The sequence below is a fragment of the Strigops habroptila genome, chromosome 1, assembly GCF_004027225.2.
Source record: "Strigops habroptila isolate Jane chromosome 1, bStrHab1.2.pri, whole genome shotgun sequence".
In the NCBI taxonomy this organism is placed as follows: domain Eukaryota; kingdom Metazoa; phylum Chordata; class Aves; order Psittaciformes; family Psittacidae; genus Strigops; species Strigops habroptila.
The window spans coordinates 30,172,531-30,195,682 of record NC_044277.2 but is presented as its reverse complement, the minus strand read 5'-3'; the positions used below and the strand labels follow the sequence as shown (position 1 = coordinate 30,195,682).

General features: G+C 38.6%; 1 long non-coding RNA gene across 1 annotated transcript in view; it reads right to left on the bottom strand.

The window, feature by feature from the left end:
• Window positions 1-4,912: 4,912 nt before the first annotated feature.
• Window positions 4,913-23,152, bottom strand: part of LOC115609642 — a 48,785-nt gene continuing 30,545 nt past the window's right edge. Inside the window, exon 3 of the long non-coding RNA XR_003991931.1 lies at window positions 4,913-6,002. This is a non-coding gene — a long non-coding RNA (uncharacterized LOC115609642). The remainder of the gene's footprint in view (window positions 6,003-23,152) is intronic.

Below are 23,152 nucleotides of genomic sequence, written 5' to 3'. Positions count from 1 at the left end.
AGTAGCTCAGCCAATTGGACCATGATAGAGAAAGGCATCCAGTCCCTGAGGGAATCAGCCATTCTAGAGATGATCTATAGTAGGCCGGATGCCAGGAACACATTCGTAGATCCAGATGAAGTCAAATGTACGTGACTCATGTGGCGGAAACTTACACGGAATGCACCATCATCATATGCCCACACATTGGCATCAATGACCTGGAATGATGGAGCATCACCAACAGTGGATGACCTGATTCGTCAACTCCGAGTGTTCGAAGACAATCTCACCCCTTCCATCATTTCAGCTGTGGAAAAACTGTCCCAGGAGTTCAAACAATTGAGAGACGATTTATCCTATCTATCCAGCTCCCCACGTGTACCAACGCATGTCTCAACTATTAACAGAAGGCGCCTTACTGCTCGAGAAAGAAAATCTAGGAGGTACATGCCACGGGCCACCCTATGGTTTTACCTGCTGGATCATGGAGAAGACATGAGAAAGTGGGTTGGAAAACCTACCTCAGTTCTGGAGCAACGGGTGCGTGAACTGAAGAGGAGAACAATGGTCAAGGATGATCCTCCCAGGAAAGCTGCTGCTCCAGTCTCTGGTGAGCAGTTTCCCAGATGGAGTGGAAGAGCTGATTTTACTCCTGCTCCTGTGACAAGGAATACTAATCCCTTTCTACAAGACATAAGTGGACAATCTTGTGATCATTATTAGAGGGGCCCTGCCTCCAGCCAGGTGGAGGAGAGGTATAATTGGGTTTACTGGACTGTGTGGATCAGATGGCCTGGCACATCAGTCCCACAGAAGTGTAAGGCTCTAGAAGATACCGGTGCACAGTGTACCCTGATGCCATCAAGGTATCAAGGGGTGGAACCCATTTATATTTCTGGACTGACAGGAGGATCCCAAGAGTTGACTGTACTGGAAGCTGAAATCAGCCTGACTGGGAGGAAGTGGCAAAAGCACCCCATTGTGACTGGTCCAGGGGCTCCATGCACCCTTGGCATAGACTATCTCAGGAGAGGGTACTTCAAAGACCCAAAAGGGTATAGATGGGCTTTTGGTATCGCTGCCTTGGAAACAGAGGAAATTAAGCAGCTGTCCACCTTGCCCGGTCTCTCAGAGGATCCTTCTGTTGTGGGGTTGATGAAGGTCGAAGAACAACAAGTGCCAATTGCGACCACAACAGTGCACCGGCGGCAATATTGCACCAACTGAGACCCAGGACACCTCCCATCATCACCCCAAAAAAGAATGAATTTTGAGGAAACCAGACCAGCTCAGCAGTGACCAGACAAGTTTGGCGGTGTCATCAGCAGGCAACAACCCAACACTGCACACCGTCCCTCCTATTACAAGAGATGGAGCCTGACATCATGGACTGGATGAATTCAGCAATTTTATAGCTGTTGGTCCATGGACTAGGGAATAATATCTTTCTCTTTGTGTGTGGGTGTGGGTGTATATATATGTGTATAAAGGAGGCAGGGGCAATGGTGTGTTGAGAGATGTGGGATCTGAGCATGACATGACTGGTATGGAATAAGGGGTGGATACTGTCCTGTGTTAGCTGTAGCAGTCATTTTTCTCCTTCTTAGTAGCTGGTGCAGTGCTGTGTTTTTTGACTTTCAGCCTGGGAACAACGCTGATAACACCGATGTTTTTAGTTGTTGATAAGTAATGTTTACTCTGACCAAGGATTTTCTCAGTCTCATGCTTTGCCAGGGAGGCGGGGAATCCGGGAGGAAGCAGAGACAGGACATCTGACCCAAACTGGCCATACCATGGCACGTCATGCCCAGTATATAAACCGGGGGGAGTTACCCAGAAGGCGCAGATCACTGCTCGGGTCGGGCTGGGTATCGGTTGGGCGGGTGGTGAGCAATTGTATCCTCTCCCCTTGTTATTTCCCTTATTGTTATTATCATTGGTGGTAGCAGTAGTGGTTTGTATTATACCTTAGTTACTGGACTGTTCTTATCTCAACCTGTGGGAGTTACATTCTTCTGATTCTCCTCCCCATCCCTCCGGGAGCGGGGGGAGGAAGAAGGTGGGGAGCGAGCGAGCGGCTGCGTGGTTCCGAGTTACCGGCTGGGCTCAAACCATGACAAATGCAGAGATCACATGTTCTACAGGAATATTTAATATTGAAATACATTAATTTCCGTCAATATATAAAAGTGATATGACATTTTATTTAGGCAGGCTTCCCCTGCCTCCAGTTCAGCCTCAAAAAGAGCAGTTAAGGCACTACCAAAGTTGAAAACAGCTTTACCAGAAAAACATTTATCCAATGGTGAACAAATATAGTATATTTTCTTGCCTCTAACTCAAATTAATGTCAATAGAATATAAATGCTCCATGTTTCCAATACTGAAGAGGCAATAGCAACTGCGTAGCTACATTGCAGGTGTTTCCCCTTTTTCCATTGCAAATAGAAATATTGCAAAGTCCCTGAATTGTGATATCTGTTGTGTCAGGATCCACCACCAAGTAAACCTCATGTTATTCTGCTACGCTGGCATTACCTGATAGTACTGGTATAAGCTGTGGGTGTAGCAGGAGCCTTTGTTCAAAACTTTCACATGCATTTTATTTCCACTAACATTTCATCTTAGTTTTTCATTAATAAACAAATGTTTATGAATAAACAAATATTATTTACTAAATTTGTGATTCAAGATGAAAAATGTGCCTGATTTGTCCTGACATATAGTGGGAAGGGTTTTAGAAAAACTCTCTTTTTATGTGGAGATTAAATATAGGCACTGGGAAAACCCTTTTTGCACACAAGGCTTGGTCACATGGCTAACATCTGGAATGTATTAATTTTTTCTGTAAACTACATATGACTCTCTTTCCACTGCATTCCTCTAGCAGCAAGAAACATAGATGTATTAATATTAACATGCCTTTGATTCACTTCTCCACGTTACAGTCTACTGCCATATGCCAACAGCATGTCACTGGGCATGATGTAACCAAGTCTGCCTTAGGAAATTCAGAAAGACTATTTTACTAGAAATTGGGCCTAAAAAGACCACAATTTAATTTTTAAACCATTTTTTAAGCTGAAAAATATGAAGAGAACTTTGGCTCTGTACTACCTTTATGCTCCTGCAGTAATAGAAAGGGCAAAGAGCTTGCTCAAGTCTGCAGCTGAGATTTCCTGAAGGAAAAAAGAACTCCAAAATGTAGTAAATTGGATGCAGATAGCCTTACCCCTACCAGTTCCTCTTCCTGGACAGGATAGCATACAGATGGGAGAAGCCTTGCTCAGGATACTTTGCCCTGTCCACCCTTACCAGAATGAGAGAGGACAACACTGAGCCACTGTTTTATAGCCGCCCCTGATGATTAGGTATTGGCAACACCCCTAGCATAGTTTTAGACCCTGATGACTAGTACTTTCCTAGAAAAAGTTATTCAGGGCAAAAGCATGGGAGGATCATTGAGGTTTGTTCAATGGGGTGGAGGGGAAGGTAGCCACAGCTATTGTCAGCAAGCCCTGGGAGGGACTTCTGCTCCCTGTGCTGGTGTAGTGGTATCTTCAGAAAACTACAGCACTCATGAACATTTTAGCTTGTTTGCTCCAGAAAAAGGAAACACACCTCCACCATCTGCTAAGTGTGATATTGTCACAGCTGTAGCTCTGGCCTTTGATTTCAGATTGGTCTTGTCTACTGTGACCTGTCATCCAATACCTACTACTTGCTCTATATCTTTATCTATACCCAGTAGATGGACTCAGAATTTGAAATAGTGAGCTTTTTATGGCCATGTATGCTGAATAGAGAGAACACCATGAATGTCTCATTACTGTTCTTTAAAGAAATTGAAAATTTCCAAGATTTTAATGGTGTTAAGTACTGTAGAACAATATAAGCTTTGTAACCTGTGTAAGAAAGAGATTGGGTACCTTGAGGTTTCAATAACAGGGCCAACAGATCAAACTGACTGCCAGGAGTGCGCAAAAGCAGGTGTTGCATGATTGCTCTTAATGTTCAATGAAGAAATACTTTGTTGTTTTCATTTAGTAAGGTGTTTCCTTCCGAGACACACCATCAAGACAGATGGCATGAATTAAAACTAATTTTAAGTAGCTCCAACAAAAAAGTCAGATTCTGACAGGACATTGAATCTCACTTGTTTGCTTCTTCTAGAATGGAGTCATCTGGAATCCTGTGATGATTTTTGGGTACTGCATTACTAAGAAGATTGGAATAAATATTAAAGGAGGATTGTAAGCCTAGGAAACATGCTGGAAAAGAAAAAAATATGTAAGTTGTAGTTATTTTGCTCAGAAAAGAAGGCAGAGTGTGATGTCCCCATCATTAAAGGATTTTAAGAGTAGGCTGGGAAAAAAATGTTTGTCAGAAATGACATGCCTATAGATAATCGTGTCGTGTGTAGGGGAATAGATTGGATGACTTCCCAAGAGTTTTTTCAGCTGTAAGGTTCTATTATAGACCAGATCGACTGTCTGTTGTCAAGTGACACCTTGGGTTGGGGAACAACATGGCCACATGGAGAAGCTTGCTCAGCCCCAAGTATCTTTACATCACATATTGGGCCCTCAAACTGTCCTGCTCCACAGGACAGCACCTGCTGAGGAAAGAAGGACGGTGCAGCTGGGAGGTGGCTTTTCACACAAATTAATTTATTTCAAAGTACAAAGAAGTATAAGAATGTAAAAATAACATTTAGAGACATCTTGATATCTGGGAAACAGCATAATACGTGAGTATCACTTTATGAGACAGTGGAGAATATTCAGAAGCTTTTTCTTACTTCTCTTCTTTAAAATTATTTCTCTTGATTTAGAGGACAGAATTTTGACCTGACACCTGCAATCTGGAGTTAAAATGGAGTATGTAATTATGTGAACGCTTCATGTAGCTCATAGAAGGATATTACACCATTATTTTTCTACCATCTTCTACACAAGTATATAGCAACAGCTTATAAATTAAAAAAATAAATAAATAAAATCATTCGCATCATTTCCATTTCCATAATGGTACAGTACAGCTTTAGTGACTCAGAACATCTCATATGACAAGCTTTGCTTTTTTAAGCTATGTATTTTAATAATCTAAGCACTTTAGATATTTTATTTTTGAACGGTAGCCTTGTTTTCCGTCGGTGCTTTCAGTGATTACACAGTCAAACAAAATAAATCCCTAATTTAGCTGTTAATTTTTGACACTGCATTATTACAAACTGTGACCCTGATTCAGTTTGAATTGCTGAATGTTTTTCGTTTAGGACATAGCTATGGATACTGTTATTTTCTCTCTCACAAACATACATACTACCACACCGAGCACATTTTCCATGTGTGTATTCAAAGCCTTCAGCTTACATTATACCTCTAGGCACAGCATTGTGAGAGCTCTAGGCAAGCCAGAACAACAGCAGTGCCTAGGCAAGCAGTATTAACAGTGCAGGCATCCCAGAGTTAAAGCCACTCTGAATGAAGGCAATGCTATATGAAGTCACAATGGGCTTCAAAAGTGGTGGTTTTTGGTCAGTTTCACATCTCTTATAAACTTTTAATCTGTCATTGTATATCAGAGTTTTCTGCCTTCATTCAATACCTTGTTTATACGTTATTCCATTTATTATTTGTTAGATTTTTAAGCAAATCTTGATTAAAAAAAAAAAGTGAGATGATCACATTCTTTCTTATTCTTCACCTTTAATTGAGAAGCAGAGGACAAAGAAGATTTTTAGCCATCTTGTCACCCTCCTACCATTGTGCAAACCTTACCCCAAGCAGAGCTCCAGCACTGATGAGTAAGAGTAAGAGACTTTTCTGGTAAGTGTAAATCTGAGCAGAGTCGCATTCTGGTTCCACTCCCAGTTCCCAGGCACTGGAAGGAGATGGCATACAAGCCAGTACATCTGCCCTTAGTCATCGGAGGTTTATCAGATAATCTTCAGGGATCAGACGTGTTTGATGTTCAGCTGCTTTTTGCCACCAGAGCTCCTGGAATTGACCCCTGGTCTAATAAAAGCAGGGGGAGGGGATTACTTTAAATTTGAAATAAACCAAAACCAGGCTTCCTGCGACATGTAATTTGTAAGAATGCAGCAAAGACTCCAAGAAGCACGAGCTGCATCACCACCCCCACCACAAAATTAAAACATTGTCGTTAACTATGCACAGAACCCACTGAACTCAAACCAGCTTTCCAAAAACAAACCATTCCTTTTTTAAGCAATCACTGCAAATTGCAAAAGCAACAATATTTTAGCCACAAATGAAGGAGCCACTGCCTGTCCTCAAAGCTTCTTCTGAAATTTCCCATTTACTAAGGAAAAGTATGAAGACATTTGCTAACGTTAAAATGGTGAAAGATCTGTGCTTTCTAGGAGGTACTGAAATTCTCTTTTCTGAATGCAGCCATAGGTTGAAGACAATAAAGGAAAACCACACATTCCAGCTGTCAGAAAGCATTTTTTGTTCTCCATAATGTAATTGGTGAGCAGCAGTGCCCTTGGAGAAGTAGAATCAAAAAGAAGAAAAAAAGAAGCAGCAGCATTCATTTTGGTTATCGATGAGGGAAGAGACATAGAGAACACCATAAAAAAAGTAGTACCACAGAAAGGTGCCTGGAAGGAAATATACCAAATGCAGACAGATTATGATGAAAAATCCTTACTGCAACATAGGATTTATTTTCTGAAGCAAAAGATTGCCTGGGACAGACATCATTAATGTGATGAGAGCCTTTCTCAGATAGATCGTGAAAAGGGATTTGTTCTTTCACTAAGTCAAAAAGCTACCATTCTAACTTTTCTGGATTATCCTTCTTCTGGTGTCAGGTTAAAGGAACAAAGACACCGCAAACTCTCTGCTCAGTAAATGGTCTCTTTATGTTTAGCTGCATTCTGATAAAAACCCACCACATGCCATCTCACAGATGACCATGCTTCCTGGGCACTGCAGCCAGCTCACAGGAGCTCTACAAGGCTTGAGGGCCTGTGGTGAAATTGTACAGGAGTGCATTCTCAATTTCCAGGCTGGCTTAGCATTCAAGATAAGATAGAAAACATTCAGAACACTGGCATCCCAATCACTATAGCACAAGAGAACTCTATCAGTATCTAACTGTTTTCCTAAGGGAAGTTCATTACCAGTGACTTTCTCATCTATGATAAGTTTGCAGACCTGAGCATAGGAGAGCATTTGGTCATTTCTTGCACTTAACTCAAGAATGAAGCTCAAGCTATTAAAGTTCAGACATGAATACTAAGCAGCTGAACCTGCACACAGCCTGTATATAAATCTCTGCATGGGTACTGGGGAGCAGCATCTCAAGGCTATAAAACACTTCCAAAGATAAAAGTCCCCACAAAGACATTTACTTGCACAGTGTTTTAGTGTAATACCGGCGAATAGAAGGAAAATTCAGAAATGAGAAAGCAGTGAAAAAATTGAGAGAAATGGAAGTAAAAGCAAAGGTATGAAGAAAAGACGTTAGCAGGAGTTACAGAACCAAAAAGGTGATAAAATGAAGTGCAAAAATTAATCTGAAAAGCCTTTCGAAAGCAAGAGAGAAGTAAAAACAGAATCTAATGTGGAATGGATCAAAAGGAAAAAGGGCAAAAAGACTGGAAAAAAGCAAAAGAAAAAAAGTGGAATAAAAATAGAAAGTTACAATATGGAGACAGAAAGTAAATAAACATGCAAGGAAAGTCAGGAAAATATGAGTGAGGTTTTGTTTCAGTGTTTATTCTCCATAAAAAGGGTAAAGCTGTGTGAATTCAGGAATGTTTGAATGACACACGTTGTATTTAAAGCAACAGTGCCCAAGATTCTGATTCAATACATAGCAGAGCTGTTAAATCATTTGGTTTTAGGGTATCAAACCAAGAAACAATATTTTCTTCGGCATACTTAATGACAGCAGCAGTGTTCTTTTTCTCTCCAATACTCAGAAGCTGAGGCCATAGGGTCTCTGACTTCCTTTCAGCTTGGCTCTCTGGAAGGCTAGTTTGGACCTGGGTGGGCTGGGTGTTTGTAAGTGCCTTGCTAAAAGTGTGCTCTGGTCTCTCTCAGGTCCTGGTATGAGTGAACTGGATATTTATACTCAAGAGAAGGAGCATTATCCTTCTTTATCTAAAATGCCACATGCTCTGTGAATCCGTCTTTCTACATAATGCTTTCCCTACACCCACTAGAAAGAGGCAGCCGACTGAAACAGTTCCAAACAGCACTGTCATGTTCTGTGAAGTCTGCAAAGGCAAGGAGTACTGTTCAAGAAGTATCAGCCCCTTTCTGCTTGTGGGATTTTGAATCTGCTCCGGAATAGTCTGGGAGGAACACAGCTCAGAGTCTGGTTATGAATCCAAAGACATCTGGCAAGTGTGCTTTGGGCCCTTCTGCAAACCCTTTTGATTGCCCTGTGGAAGCTCTAATGGATTTTTAATCTTTACCTCTGTCAGCACTAAAATCACACCCACAGATTAAAAACAAAAATCTCAACCAGCTAAATTATATAGGTCTTTTGTTGAAACATACTTTTAAGATTTGCATAATTTAGCATTGTGGTCAGTAATAAACATGGAGAAACAGAGCTCCCTTTCAGGAACACCTAATCTTAATAAGGTGGTTATTCAAATGTCTACTTTTGTTTATGGAAATACAGTGTTTAAATATAGAAAGTGGTTTGGGGTTTTGATCTTCTGTTTAAAAGGAAAAAAGTGATTCAATAGAATTAGTAACACTTGCAACATATCAACCCACTCTCTCATAGAAATGCAATTTAGCAAAATGAATGTGGTTGGAAAGTCAGGCCAGAATAACAACAGCTAACTTCAGATCCACCCAAGGCTTGTACGGGGGCCATAGCAATTAGCATAATAGTCGTGTTTGTTGGGAAGTGAAGTATTTGTGCTCAGGATGCTTCCCAATTAAAGAATCGTATTTGAAGTGGGATTTAATTTTAATGCTTCAGTGCCAGCACATTTACTTGCTGCATCTGTTTTCATTTCAAGCGATGCTGAGGTTACATTTTCAACTTGGTACTGCTGTCACCAAGCCTCTCCAATGTTTTTATTTACTGTAAGGGAGTGACAGTGGAAGAGAAGTATGCCAAGAATCATGATTTCCCTAAGTTTAACTCAAAATGGATGACCTAAATTGTATAAGGCCCAAGTCATGAAGAATTTAGTGGGTAAAACACCTGTTAACGTCAATGGGAGAACTGAGAATACTGAAGAACTGAGTTCTTTCTCAACAAACTTTACATTTAAGCTCAGAGAGCTCTCTGCCATTAAATTATTTCAGAAGAATGCACATCAGATTAAAACCAGTCTCTACTTAATCTGAATGGAAAAACCCATGAATAAAACAGCCACTAAATTTAATCTTCTTTTCTGTTTGCAGGTATCAGTGGGTCAACCATAGTTCACTTGAACTTGGTGATTTTTCAAGTGTACTGGACAAATACATTTCTTAAGAATTTATAGGTTGGTCACCAATATTTAAAATTTGGCTTCTTGCTCTTAGGTGTCTTAGATCAGCTAACTCATAAGATGCTTTGTTTCATCCTTCAAGCAGAATGCTTGCCTGAAACTCCATATGAACTTAAAATGTTATTTCCATGAAATCACTTTTTGACATAGAAGCCATTTTCCACTAAGATATTTGTCAATAAAACACAACTCCTTGAATTTTCAGAAAAATAAACCAGAATATAGAAGAAGTAAATTCATTGAAATCCAGATCCACTGAGATATAACATTAATCCTAATAGTATTGAAAAAGGGATTATTATTGGTACACAAACAAGTGAAGCAGAACAAAAGCTATCAGTAGTTCCCGAAGTCACTTGAGTTCAGAATGTGGACAGCATTACACAAGTGGTATTTAAAAATCAATATGACATTTTATGGATAGATAATATGAGTTCAAGGAAATGAACAGATCAAATTTTGCTATGTCAAGAAGACACATAACATAATTCAGTACATTCTGAAGCTGCTGAAGTATTCATCTTATTAGAAGACAATTGTAAGTTGTCCAGGAGTAAATAAACACACACATATGTACAAACATGCTCTCTTGCCCTTTTCAGATCTGCACTAATATTTGACTATCCTCAACAACTACTATTGGTTTAAGGTTTGGTATATCTCTGACTTAAACAGGACAGTTTAATATTTATATTTATATGGTTCAGAAGAGACAGAATCAAGACAAACACAAACCCAAGGTTTCCATCCCTGGGACTGACTATCTGAGAACTGCCAACTTTGAAAGTGATGGAACAGTGTTGACGGAGTGGGGATAAGATCCAATCATAGGAATTTTGTCTTATATGGATTTGGTTTCAGAAATTCTCTGGCTTTCCAATATCGTAAATCAGCCAAACAGACACATTGGAAAGATACCATTTTTTAAGTGCAGAAAAACGTCTGCATGCCATCTAAACATATACAATTCGACAGATCATGGGCTTGATTCTCCCCTCCCCTCGTTTACCTCACTGTAACTCTGCTAATATCACTAGAGTTACTTCAAATACACATTTGTAATGGAAAGTGGAATCCAGCTCTAAAGCTGTGTGCTATATAAGCTTGGTAAAATATATAAATCTAAATAGCTATTGGATCTAACCCTGAGGTACCTGATTACACAGCAAGACATAATTGATTTATAAAGGCTGAAATTAAACATGGAATGAAACCAGTCTGAAATAATATCAGAAAGACCTTTGTTGGAGTATATTTTCATCAAGAGAATTTGGAGAAGGAAAGAATCAGCAACAACTGATTAGTTCACAAGCAATGTAAAAATAGTTAGAGTACCACTTGACACACTCAAATCAATTTCTAAATTTCTGGAGAACCATTCAGGCATAGTATTTACTCACTGCATATTTCCTGAAGTGCCCACAGTATAATAGACACTGTCTGAACACAAGGAACACCAGTACATTCACTAGTGATCTGAAAATCAAAAAATTCTTCTCCAAAATGAATTCTTAATCTAATTCTACAAATATATTTATGAAACTGAATAATAATTAAAACTAATCTGATATAAATTAATTATCTCTTAATTGTAGAAGGAGTTGAAATTGCAAGTTTTAATTATTGCAATCTATCACAAATCAAAGAGCTTAACTATGAAGGGCTAAACTGAAATAAGAAATCAATCATAGCCTCTCTCAAGTGAAGAAGGCCAAGGATTAGTAAGTAGAAAAATAGATGTTTGAGGCTCTGGGATAAATATCATTTAATTCTCAACAGAAGCAGAAAGCAAATAAAAATCAGAAGTCTATTGGCTATCAGATATACAAATATATATGCATCCATGTATGTAAATGTATATATATGCCCATACATATATGCATGTATACATATACATACATGCATCTTTGTATCTGGAATGAAGTATACACGAATAAATTCAAAGCTGCTAAGAATCTCAGACTAAGATAATCTAAAATGTCAACATGAACAGTGAAATCTCTCAAACTAGGACAGTTTCTAGGCCTTTACAGTGACAGATCCAAAACTAATTGAAGACATTCCACGCACAAGTTCCTGGAACTCTGAAGGGTATAAATGAGTAAAGTTGCAAAAGAATTAAATCTGAAAGACACAGCTGTATATTTTCCACTGCTTATATCCAGCTTTTCTATCTCAGTGAACAAAATATATTTCAGGCAAACTTTTCTTATTTAACATTACTTTTTCCTCTTTTTCTTCTTCCTAAGGAATACAGCTTTGTTTCCTTTCCCATTACACACTTCTGAGTACATACATAAAAGCCCCTTGTTTCAATGCCTTCCCTCTTGTTGCAGAATGCCAAAGGTATAGAGTCAAAAATCCACCAAGATTTTTGTGGAGTTTGGTTGGATTGTCGGATGGTCGGGTTTTTTTAAATCCATCCTACAACCAGCAACATTTCTAGAAAAACTGAACTGATTGTCTGGGACCACATTAATTTTTTCAAGGATCTTCCAGTAACTGTAGAAGCTGCTCTGAAAGAAACGTTTTAAGGTCGGTGACTTTCCCTGCTAGAGAAACAGAAAAGGTAAAGTTAAGCCTAAATTCAAATGAAAAAAACCCAAAGCCCACAGATAGCTGTGAGCTTTCAGTTGCTCTCATGGGACCGCTGTTGTTACAGATTCTGTAAAAGTGGAGCCAAAAAAAGTGGGGCTTGCAAAAATACTGCTTTCCAATTTTGTTCATTTTCTGCACATTACTTTTGTAATGTTACAGTTATTTATGGTGTAGCAATCAAGGAATTGTGATATTTTATGATAGGTAAAACACAGCAAGTAGCAAAATCTCCCTGCCCCTGAGGATATACAGCCTAGCTGTCAAGTAGGATGCTGCAGGTGCACAAGGCAGACAATGAAGTTGATGTTGTCTGGAAAAAAGAAAGAAAGAAAAATAAAATGGTTTGAGCAGAAAAGATGATTCTCTTCTAAGCCTACCATTGCCAAGCAGTTGTGATTTGTAGGCACAGTAGTTGAAATGGGAGATTTAAGAAAGGATTAAACAATACAGCAGATATTCCCATCAAACTATATGATCTTTCTACTTTAGTTTGGTTTTGGGACTAAACACTTTGACAGTTTCTTGTGAGTGAGAAATGAATCAGTTTCTCAGAAAAGAACAATAAAACCTAATGGAAATGACCAACTTCTGGACTGGAACAAAGGGGAACTGTCATTTGTCACCTTTCCCAGCACTTCAAGGGATAATGAAAAAAATGGTACATTCTTAGGACAAGTTTTAGCTAAGCTAAATATATCGCCTTCCTGACTCAAAAGCATCCCTGTAAGTTAGGAATTGATGTGCGCTAACACAGCAATGTTAGAAACCTGGAACTAATACAAAATAGCAATTCTGCAACCAGAGTATTTCTAGATGGTAATTAACAGCACAAACCACTGAGATATCAGAGCAAGTTTAAGAAAATTAGGGGAGAAAGCACATTGTTTGTGCATAGCACATCTCTGATAAGGCTTACATTAAGCAGTATTTCAGACAAAGACTTAGGGAAGGATAGTCTTCATCAGCTTTTGCAGAGGGGGCCAGAAAGGATTCAGGTTAGAGGCTATGCATCAGGAGTATTTTTTCATATTATTCACAAGGAGCAATAAGGCCATTAAAAGTTAATGTTATGGGAAATTAGAACTTGTACAGCAACTTCTGTGTAGTGAAACTCATCTTTTTAAAGAAAGTTCTGCAGGCAAAGAGGAATAAATCAGTCTTATCATGCCAGAAAACCAAGATGATCTGTGGCCTGTATAGTAGTCCGCAGTTGTTACACGCATGGGCTTTTGTTTGCAAAAGTGACATGAATGTCAGAAACAAATGAATGTCAGTAGTTGCATTCCAGTTTGTTCAGAGGAACGTAGCACAGGAGTGATCCTTTCTGCTCATAGAGTCTATCAACATATAATTTCTTGCACAAACTGATGCGGCACTATCTCAAAACGTGTGAAGGTTTCACTCCCCTGCTATTCTCATAGCTGCAGGAACGCAGAAGAGAATGTAAACAAGGAGTTTTTCTCTCCTCAAACTCTACTACAGCAAGGCAGATTCCCTTTTGAAATCTATAAAAAATGGCACTCTGGGGCCCTGAGACCGGAGGTGGGTGTACAGTCACACCAGTAAACCTGCTTGAGGTTGTCAGACTACTAAAGCCTTACATTTTTGTGGTGAAGCATTTTCAGATAGAGCCAGGATGAAATAGTCTCACGAGACAGGATTTAATATCAATGGTTCACAGAAAATAACTAAATGAAGCCAAACTCCTGTACAGAAAAGGCCCCAACTGATGTTTCGCCAAACCAGGAAATGCCTGTAAAGAAACACATACACTAAAACCAGCCATCCCCAGGGCCCTCTGAAAGAGCCGTGATGGAGACAGGATAGCACAGCCCGCTGCAAGCACACCACAGAGCTGACCCACACCTACAATACTACTGCAGAAAGGGAGCTGGCAAGGCAAGGGTTAAGCATGGTCTCAACAGCTAGCTCAACACAACCGAGCCAAAAAAGAAGCAATATTCATGTTGTGACCCTGCTACTCTCTGGTCAAATATACAGAACTGAACGTATTTTAAAAGGAAATCCAAAGCTGGTAGTTCGAAGTACCACTGCCATGACCTAATTAACTGAAAGTCTGAACCTCATACGTGGCTCAACATCTGTTTGTACTGAAGAAATTACAAAAGCTCATGGAATAGTCTAGGGGAGTGTCTTATCACCCATGAGACCCACTCAACAGTGCACCTGCTAACATCCTGCAAACAGTAGCCCCATGCCATCACCCCACACACTGGGACATGGGGCCAAGGTGATGTCCCCATGGCTGCTCAGCAGACTAGCGCTGGTGCTCCTGCCAGCCCTCCCTAGGACCGTTTGAGCTTTTTTATCTGACAGCCCTAGCAACATCCTAATTCTTCCAAAATCTTCAGCATACTTTCCTATTTGTTACAGTGGCATCTGCTGGCAAAGGCACAGGCAAAAGTAGATTTCTTACTGTTGGGCTAAGCAGAGAAGTTTAATTATGACCCAAGGTGTGCAATTTTTCATTTCTCTGTCTCTCACCCTCTCACCCCCTCTTTGGGTCTAATATAACACATTATACAGAACACAAGGAAGCTGGTTAGATTACTGTTGGAAGATGCAAGAATTGGTTAATTTTGCACCGTTTCTCCCTGTCATTATAATCTTTGCCACAAGAATGGCTACATTCTGTGAAATGTTCTGTTCTCAGTGCAGTCATTGTCATGTGAATGAGCTATCACAGAATCCTAATGCCTGAGATGTTTTATTCTTACATTCATGACATTTGTATTTCAGTGACAAAAGCTTCAGCAAGAAAAGGGAATGGAAGAAATTTAATCCAGTCTCTTGATCATTTTTAAATTCTAATTTTATGGTCTTTTCTTTCCTAGATGCTACAGCACCATTTCCTTCATATGTAAGAAGTCTGTATTTAGACTAAGAATGAACTGATGAAATCAAACCTCTGGGATGTTTGTATTTTAATGGTTTCTGCATTAAAGACACCGTATCAGTGCAAATTGCTGATAGTTAGGAAAGGTGAAAAGCAAGGAATATTTGCCTCTTAGAGTGTATGTGTTCTGTTAAAACTCTGATGAGCTGAAGCTTGTATTACACCGGTGTATAATAAAAGATCAATTATTTTCTGACATTGATATCAGCTAATGGGATAGTTGAAACTAATATCAGAGGTAATCAGGACAAGGAAGAGCACCACAAATCATTCTAAATGTGCAGCAATGAGACATTTAGGATGCTCTTCTGCTTTGCTGATTTCAGTGGCAAAAATTACCATTGATTTTAATGGGACCAGGATCAAGACCTCCGTCCAAATTCTCCTACCCAGTGTAAGTCTTTTTGTCAAGCCACTCCGCAGTGGGTTGCATGAGTAACAGTTTAGACAATCCAGCTCTGTTTCCTTTCTTCAAATATTTTTTAAGCTTACCTTGCCATTTCTGCTGATCCTGGGTAATATAATATTTATCAGGCAATTTTGTAGGGGTTCCCTAGTACACACATCAAAGGCTAAATTATTGTGGCAGAGCAAACAAAACATTCAAATCAGCAGGAGAAGGAAGGGATTCTGGTTTTTTTTTTCCAGCCATAGGTACAAAATAATTGTTCTTCAATGATCTTTCCTATGGCATGACCATAAAAAGGTGTCTGAGCTGTCAAAATGGTATTCGGATGGCTGACTGTAAAAGATCTGCTGCAACATCACAACTGGAGATTTTAATTGCATTCAGACATCACACTGGAAAATCATGAGTGCATTTTCTCCCTTCCTCTCCTGCTTACATACACATATTCTTTCAGAGTATAAACTTATATATTTATATATTTTTTCACAGCTTCAAAATTGTGTAATATTTTAATCTGTCTGCATGTCATGTAATAATATCTCCCCTCACTCTCTCTCTTTTTAAATAAATGTTTGCAGATTCCACTTTTGATACCAGAACTGCAAGGCCTCATTATTTCTTATTTCCAGAGGTTACAGAGTTTTAATGTTAAAATGTAATCTTTGAGATAGTTTCATTTGCCTAGCCTAACCTCTATGATCAAATGAGTACCCTTTTTACTTGTCAAAATACTAGGATCTCAGGACTCATGCATTCTCTTAATCATTGCTCAATTTCTTTTATCCGTGTTCCTTTTTTCCCTACACTCATAACAAGACTGCAGCTCAGACCTGCAAGATCTAAACTCTAGTCCATATTTTTAAAGTCAAGGTTCTATAGATACTATATTTTTTTGATTTTAGTTCACAGGTAACCTACTTAAAGATATCTAGATATGTATTTTAAATTCTTAAATAAAATGTTCAAGTAGTTGATTTTAACTTGCAATAGCAAAGAATTAAAAAAAAAAAATCCATATGGAACAACCTAAAAAGTACATGGTTATACTTTTCTGCCTATTTTAGAGGGCTTTATTTTACTGGGAATCTCCCTGTTTTCATGCATTGCTTTTTGGCTACAGTGTTCTTTTGATATTTGTCTTTATAATGAAAAAAAATAAAATGGAGACTTAACTAAAGAAAAGCCACTGGGTTTATTACTCTGAATATTAAAGCTTTTTGTCAAAAATGGATGTATAAGGAGAAAATTCATTTTGCCACCATGAATTCAACCAGTTTGTGCTGGCAACCTTCAGATTCCTCATTACTAAATTTAAGTTTGCAAGGAAAAAATAAATGAACAAGGTCTGGTGTTTCCTTCATGGCCTTACACACAGACAGTTTTCCAAACATCGATAAGATTCGATCATGCAGACTTTCTCTATTTAAATGCTTTGCTACAGTGTTGCCAGCTCTAGCATCTTTGATGAAGTAGAATGCTGTGGAGGTCCACAGATCCCAAATCTAGCTCAATATGCTACTGTGATAAGAGGTAACAGAGGAAACGCATTTTGCTTAATTTATATAGCACCTTGTAAAGCAATAGAAATGTTTTCATTTTGAATGGAACATTTTCTGTATGAAGTTTGGGAAGAAGGGCATGAAAATGTTCCCCCCGTCTTCCTTTTCCCCTATTCAGCAAGTCTCATGTGAGAAATTTATTACAAAACCTGAACACCATGCAAATTTACTTCCAGTTATGGGTTATTTTGGGATGCAGGAGAGAAATGAGCTGGTAAACTGACTCCTCAAAGAGAAGTTTGAAATCATGTGCCAGTCTCTGATTTTTATTCTCTTTCAGCTTGGTGGTAATCACTGGATGCTACTCCAGATAGATAGCTTCCACAGACAATATAGGAGTGCAGGTCTGATGAAGATCATGTACTTGGGATGGCGCAATTCTTCTTGCGCTATGTTGCTTAAAAATTTAATCATTTTTAAATTCAGTGTTATAATTAGCTTAGTCTTACTCAACTTGGAAAGAGCTTTAGAATTGTACAGTATCTATCTCCCATCAAAGTATATTGTAATTTGCTAAGTGTACTGGTATTTTTTTCCTAATCAAACTAAGCATAACATGAATATTCCACATAACCTACGTGAGATAAGAAAATATCCTGCCAAAAATCAATGTACAAGATAGAGAAACTTGAACATCTCTTTCATTACAAGAGTACCTATCTTGATTCCTTTCATAGCTCTCTTTTTTCTCTGTATTGTCATATAACATTCTTTGCTACCTATATGGGTCCCTACCTTTTCTAAACTTTAGTACTGTATTACAAAGGAAACAAAATTGCAAGTCAGCCTCCTTCAAATGATACAGCTATTTTAAATAATAATTACAAAAATGTTTAAATTATTTTACTTAATGTCTCTGAGCCTTTTGTCTGCACTCAATCCATGTTTTCAAGTTTTCTCCTATATTAATGAAGACCAGAAACTCAATTTCATTTTTAAATGAAAGCTAAGATTATCAGATGATAATTGATTCCATGGGCTAGGATTCAAGCAAGGTACCAGTATCATGAGACTTCAGATAAAATCCTTGAAGCTGGGGACAACCAAAGAGTCAGGCAGAATATAACTTTTTTAATCTTCTTCTTCTTCTACATACATATATATAAAAAAAAAAGTCAGCACCACAAGTAATAACAAATATTTCTCTGTGATCCTCTTATGTATTCAGTTAAACTAACAATAATACCTCCATCTGGTGACCACCTCTATCTGTGCCTCCCAACCTATTAACAACTCAACAATATGCAAGAAGGCAGATGTCCTCGATTTATAGGCATAGTACACAGAACACAGGCTTCAGCTATGTACACATAGTGAAATAGGGATGGCAATAATACTTCTACCAAAAGACCGAGAAACTAAATTAATTTTTTATTTCCAAAACACATGGACATCTTTGCATAAAAGCTAGTAAGATTAGAATTTTACGGAGTATCCACATGTATTAAAATAATGTGAACAAAAAAGTTTTCTTTGCATTCTTTTCAGTTAAATATCAGCGCAAAGATGTTGCGATATGATTCAGATTTTTGGTCCAACTATTCCTAGATATTCATTCCTCTGTTGTCTTCAGAAGAACCCGGAAATATCCAAAAAGATAATTTCATACATCATCTTGCTAAGGTTTAGAAAGCATATTTTCTGCAAGGATGTGAGAAACTAGAAGGTAATGTTTTGCTTCCTCAAATTATATTGACCTTAACTGAGAACCGACAGTACTTCTCAGTTTATTATACCTGAAAAACAGGAGGCCAAAAGAAGAGAGAAAAAAATAAGTTAGCCAAAAAGGAATTAAAGAGATGATGTAGCAAATAAAAATAAACATAAGACAGGAAAGCTGAAATACTAAAAAAAAAAAAAAAAAAAGCTTAAAAATGCTGGTAAGATAGAGGCCTGGGAATCATCTGAAGGGAAAAAAAAGTAACAAAAAACTGCAAAAAAAAAAAAAAAAGAAAGCAGGGAAGCAGGGAAAAGGACAACAGACATGTTTGGGATAAAAACATGAAGACTGGAATCATAGTGGTGATAAATAATTTTTCCTACTTCTAATTTCCTTCAAAGAAGTTATTGCAAAACAGCCTATTACACAACGATGTGGTAACAAATACCAAAGGTTAAACATCTTCTGGAAAAAAAATTAAATGTGAGTCAATTCCTTTGTTCTGGACCAGACAGTAAGAGCAAGTGTATGTTATGTTGCCCAAATGAGAATGGCATAAGCTCTTTATCTCACTACTATAATCATAAGAGGTCATAACTTTCATTCAAAGTAGTATATACCAAACACTACATGTTTCTGTAGAGCATTATTTTAACTTATGATAGCACTAGTTGGGTTCCTGATGGGACATGTACTATTCTTACTATTTTCATTTACTTGATTTTCTTTCACACTACCTAAACCCAGGCCTCCCTGGTTGATTTGGAAAGCTTTCACATTCACAATCCTATCAGGAGAGCTTGCACAGTACTGTCCCAGAAATGCAGGTAAGCAAAACAAAAACCAGGTCAGCAGGAGTGGGACACTGGGAGAGTAAATCTTACTAAGGCAGAGGCACAGCTGGAAGGGGCATGGGTTTTCTCACAGTGCCCTGAGAGAGATGTACCTTCATTTTATTAATGAATAAGCATGTGTTTGTCTTCCTGCTTCTTGTTTTAACATTCGTGTACATCGCTACTTTACTCTCCAGCACCTCTGCTTTGCCAGTAAAGCCAGACACTGAGAAGAACTCATATAAATGAGTTTACGCTTGAGGAACTTGATTAACATCTGTGATGAAATGATGAGCTTGGTAGATAAATTATGAGCTTGGTAGATGAGGGGAGAGCAGTTGATATTGTCTACCCAGGCTTCAGAAGGCTTTTGACACTCTCTCCCTTAAGATCCTAATAGACAAGCTGATGAAGTAAGGGCTGGATGATCAGACAGTGAGGTGGATTGAAAACTGGCTGAATAGCTGGGCCCACTGATCAGTTGCACAAACTCTGGTTTGATGCCCCTCTTTAGCCCCCATCCGGCCCCGGAGAGGCCACACCTGGAGTGCTGGGTCCTGTTCCAGGCTTCCTTGGGGAGACATCAGCTGGAGAGACATCACTGTACTGGATGCACTGTCCCTTCCACCTAAAAGCCATAATTATGGAACTACAGCACCTGTCCTTTGAGGAAAGGCTGAGAGAGCTAGGACTGTTCAGCCTGGAAAAGAGAGGGCTCAAGGGCAATCTTATCAAAGCATATACATATCTGAAGGGAGAATGCAAAAAGGACCGAGCTGGGCTCTTAACAGCAGTGCCCAGTGACAGGACCAGAGGCAATGGGCATACACTGAAACACAGGAGGTTCCCTCTGAACATTGGGAAACACTTTTTCACTGTGAGAGTGACCGAGCACTGGCTCAGATTGTCCAGGGAGGTTGCGGAGTTTCCATCCGTGGAGATATTCCAAAGCCACCTGGACACTGTCCTGGGCAACCAGCTCTAGGTGACCCTGTTTGAGCAGGGGAGCTGGACCAGATGACCTCCAGAGGTCTCTTCCCACTTCAACCGTTTTGCGATTGTGTGATTCTGTTTGGGGTTTTTTTATTTTTCTCTTTTCCCTCCTAACTTTCTTCCTTAGTAGTGAGAAACACCCTCTTTACGATACCTGTAAAGACCTTTGCTGCAGCCTCAAAATTACTATGCAAGTTTACGCTTCCAGGTAAAAAGCACACCCAAGAAAACAACTATTCACAAAATTTATCTATATCAGAGACAAGTGATTTAATTCTGTGTCTCATTTATTCTCTTATTCAAATTCCAAAATATTTGGGACCCCTAAGCTGTGCAGAAAGTTACTTCAGAAGCAGTGATCAGGTCATTTTATAATCAGTTTTTACTTCTTCCTTCTTTTTGGCTATCTGATGCCTCAGGTTAGGTCTCCGTCTAGGCTGGTGCAACCCCCATTGGGTTCTTTGATGCTCTGCACTGTTTTGTCCATATGAATTGGATTGCAGGACTGTAAACATTCCAGGTGTGGGCCCTGTGTTTTACTGTAGTCAGGAAAATGGGTCCTTAATCCAAATTAATTGAAATAATAGGTATCATTATAGATATTCATATTTGTGTGTGTTTTTCTAAATTAATACTATTAAAACAGCATAATACTGTAAAATTATTATTTTCTGAAGAAGGCATTAAGCTAGTGATCTTGTGTGTTAACAGCATATAGATTTTATAGGACCCTTGGGCCCTCTGTTTCGTGATGCTAAAACTATATTTTAAACACAAGTTCCCTCTCTTACATATGTTTTAATTTAAACATGGAAGGTATGGAATATGACCTTGTGTTTGTTCCAACAGTTGGATGTTCCTAAACCAAAAGGCTAGTCTATTAACAAATTGCCTAATAAAAATATTTTTAGGGAAACTAGGTCAACCATGAAGACGAGATGCGTGTTAGACTACAAGGACTAAAAGCAATACTTGAAAAACCATAACAATTTTTTTTTAAGTGATTAAAGTGGTAAATTGTGAAGCTTCAGCTCTCTTTGTCACAAAACGCGGAACCTACTTTATACCAATTGCTGCTGGCTTCTGTCTTAATTGGACAATTGCCATTGTGCTCATACTCAGAATTCCGTATTTCAATGTTTCAAAGATAGACTGCTGCTGGCTTGCACCCTCCCCCATTCATTCATAGGGAGCTTTGAAAGGTGGTCTGCTTTGACATGTACATCATTAGACAGAAGAGGGGAAGTAAGGTATCAATATCAGAAATGAGCAATAGCAGGAAAGAATGTGGCAGGAAAAGAAAACAATTAGAAACAGTTTGGTGTCCTGAAGTGGAAAAAAAAAAAAAAAGGAAAAAAAATAACTGTCAAGTTGGCCTGGCAGAATCCATCTAGAGAAACGAAGAGGCAAAATATGCTACGTTCACTCACTGGCCGGTTTTATCAAAGAAATAACACAGGGAAGCATGCTTATACAGACTTTGATGAGAGTGCCTAATGAAGGGATTTTGGGTCTGAGATTTAATGATCTTGCCTACCTTTTGGCTAATACTGTAGAAATAAAGTGCAATTTAATGATAGATAACATTATTCAAAAAAACCATATCTCCAGTTTTATCCAGCTTCTCACAAAAGTCTTAATCAGAACAAAACATAGCATTTCCAGTTTTTTAAAAAATGGTGACTTCTGGAGAGTAAACAAAACCTTATCATCACAGTCATATTTAGGGTAGAAACCTAAGGTCCATCCTGAGCTACAAAGCAACCATAGCTGCTTCAGGCAGAAGTTATCTACTGAATGCTTCTTTTAGGACCCTACTACCTTTGTATACAAGTCATGGAATTTCCACAGATGTCCAGGACTGGGCTCATACTGCTTCTAGAGACATCAGTAATACAACTCCCATTGATTTTAATGACAGACAAGCTAAATCAGTGCTAAGAGCTTTTGAAAATCTTCTCCTAAAGGTTTTATTTGACATTCTCCCACCACTTACATTATACCAGACATCACTAGAATCTCAGGTTGCATTCAATAATTTGTTTGATGTAGTGGTTACTCTGTTTATTTAAAAATAAAAGCTAAATTCCCAGATGAAATAAAAAGTCAAACTGTTTTTTAAGCTTTTATTGAATTCTTCTTAGGATGTCAAATCCTGTTGTTTGAAGTTTCACAGGATCAATGAGCACTATTTTGCTAACCTTTTTTTTCTGTTGTTCCAGTTTGCTTGGGTTCTCACTCACAAAATTTCACTTCCAGGTTCAACCTCTCTTAAAAGTTCAGAGTGAATTTCAGCCAAGCCCAGTAACTGTGCTCTGGTTTATGTTAAAGTCAGCCCATAAACTGCTCAAAACTGGGCCCAGACTCTCTTGAAACTGGGCCTACAGTCTGTGTAAAAGCAAACTCAAGAAAATGTTTGGATGAACCCAGGTTCAATATTTCAAAGTCTATAATGAAACCTGAAACAAACCAAATTCCAATTTGTTTGGGGTTTCATACTGAAAGCATTGTACTGCTCTGTCAAACTGATGACATTTTACCACAACTTCAACAGTGAAAGATTTTTCTTCCCATAATTTCCCCCAAACCCCTTGGCTGCTGGAAACAGTAATGTATTACCATGGATACAGATTACAGAGCGGGGTATAGGAAAGAGAATGGAGGTTACAGTGTATAAAGAGATTTCTTTGGAGCTGGTATTTGGA